Source organism: Solea solea, unplaced genomic scaffold (genome assembly GCF_958295425.1).
Source record: "Solea solea unplaced genomic scaffold, fSolSol10.1 scaffold_237, whole genome shotgun sequence".
NCBI classification, from domain to species: domain Eukaryota; kingdom Metazoa; phylum Chordata; class Actinopteri; order Pleuronectiformes; family Soleidae; genus Solea; species Solea solea.
In genome coordinates this window covers 5,001-7,500 of record NW_026704149.1, presented here as the reverse complement: position 1 = coordinate 7,500, position 2,500 = coordinate 5,001, and positions in this window count along the sequence as shown.

The window sequence follows — 2,500 nt, the reverse complement described above, 5'->3', positions numbered from 1 at the left end:
CTGGTAGCCAAGGGCACTTAGAAGAAATTTCAGATTCTCGCCTCGTGCCCCTGGTAGCCAAGGGCACTTAGAGTAAATTTTGAAAAAGTTGGCACTTAGAAGAAATTTCAGATTCGTGCCCCTGGTAGCCAAGGGCACTTAGAGTAAATTTTGAAAAGTTGGCACTTAGAAGAAATTTCGAAAAGTCGGCACTTAGAAGAATTTCCGAGTCGCCCCGGTTCTCGGGGACCGGGCCGAGCGCCGACCTCTGTCCGAGCGCGAGCGCCTATTTTCGGATAAGTTGGGACGACTTCCACGGTCCGTATCTCGGTCATTTCTCCACCTTTTCGGATGGAACCAACGGTGTCGCGTTGCCCCGGTCCCCGCCGAGGGCCCTGGGGCGTGGGATCCTGAGTTTTCCCCGTGCTTCCTGTGGTTTTCGGCCGTGGAAAAACCCTAGGCGCGCCGGTTCTCGGGACCGGGCCGAGCGCCGACCTCTGTCCGAGCGCGAGCGCCTATTTTCGGATACGCCGAGTCGATTTCAACGGTCCGTATCTCGGTCATTTATCCACCTTTTCGGGTGGAACCGACGGTGTCGCGTTGCCCCGGTCCCCGCCGAGGGCCGTGGGGCGTGGGATCCTGAGATTTCCCCGTGCTTCCTGTGGTTTTCGGCCGTGGAAAAACCCTAGGCGCGCCGGTTCTCGGGACCGGGCCGAGCGCCGACCTCTGTCCGAGCGCGAGCGCCTATTTTCGGATACGCCGAGTCGATTTCAACGGTCCGTATCTCGGTCATTTATCCACCTTTTCGGGTGGAACCGACGGTGTCGCGTTGCCCCGGTCCCCGCCGAGGGCCGTGGGGCGTCGGGTCCTGAGTTTTCCCCGTGCTTCCTATGGTTTTCGGCCCTCGAAAAACCCAATTCGCCCCGGTTCGAAAAAGCGGCACTTAGAAGAAATTTCGAAAAAGTGCGCTCACTTGGAAGCCGTGTTCCTATGTATGTGCCGGGAGTGTCGCACACAACCCACACAAACTCGACCAAACATGCTCTCTGGCCCATGTTGCGCAGCATCCCGGTAAACTCGGCCAAACATGCTCTCTGGCCCATGTTGCGCAGCATCCCGGTAAACTCGAACCAAACATGCTCTCTGGCCCATGTTGCGCAGCATCCCGGTAAACCTCCGCCGCGGTTCTCGGGACCGGGGCCGAGCGCGAGCGCCTATTTTCGGGTAAATTGTGACGACTTTTGACGGGCCGTATCTCGGTCATTTCTCCACCTTTTCGGGTGGAACCAACGGTGTCGCGTTGCCCCGGTCCCCGCCGAGGGCCCTGGGACGTCGGGTCCCGAATTTTCCCCGTGCTTCCTATGGTTTTCGGCCGTGGGAAAACCCTATTCGCCCCGGTTCTCGGGACCCCGGCCGAGCGCCGACCTCTGCCCGAGCGCGAGCGCCTATTTTCGGGGTAAATTGTGACGACTTCCACGGGTCATATCTCGGTCATTTCTCCACCTTTTCGCATGGAACCAGCGGCGTTCCACTCCTCTGGCCCCTGCGCAGAGCCCTGCGTTGTGACATTTTGATAAAAGCATCACCCTGGGTGGCCCTGGGAGGCGTACCTATTTTTTTGGCATAAAGAGGGGCGATTTAAAACGGGCCGTATCTCCGTCACTCCTGCACCTTTTCGCATGGGATGAACGGCGTTCCACTCCTCTGGACCCTGTGCAGAGCCCTGCCTTGTAACATTTTGATAAAATCACGTTTTTAGCCATTCTCCCGTCGGTGGCCCTGGGAGGCGTACCTATTTTTTTTGGCTTAAAGAGGGGCGATTTACAACGGGCCGTATTTCGGTCACTCCTGCACCTTTTCGCATGGGATGAACGGCGTTCCACTCCTCTGGACCCTGTGCAGAGCCCTGCCTTGTAACATTTTGATAAAATCACGTTTTTAGCCATTCTCCCGTCGGTGGCCCTGGGAGGCGTACCTATTTTTTTGGCTTAAAGAGGGGCGATTTACAACGGGCCGTATTTCGGTCACTCCTGCACCTTTTCGCATGGGATGAACGGCGTTCCACTCCTCTGGACCCTGTGCAGAGCCCTGCCTTGTAACATTTTGATAAAATCACGTTTTTAGCCATTCTCCCGTCGGTGGCTCCTCTGGCTCTCTGCTCCCCCAGCCTGGGCTCCTCACCTTGGGCCACAGCCCCCTGCTCACAGAGCCCCCTGCTCCTCTGGCTCTCTGCTCCCCCAGCCTGGGCTCCTCACCTTGGGCCACAGCCCCCTGCTCCTCTGGCTCTCTGCTCCCCCAGCCTGGGCTCCTCACCTTGGGCCACAGCCCCCTGCTCCTCTGGCTCTCTGCTCCCCCAGCCTGGGCTCCTCACCTTGGGCCACAGCCCCCTGCTCACAGAGCCCCCTGCTCCTCTGGCTCTCTGCTCCCCCAGCCTGGGCTCCTCACCTTGGGCCACAGCCCCCTGCTCCTCTGGCTCTCTGCTCCCCCAGCCTGGGCTCCTCACCTTGGGCCACAGCCCCCT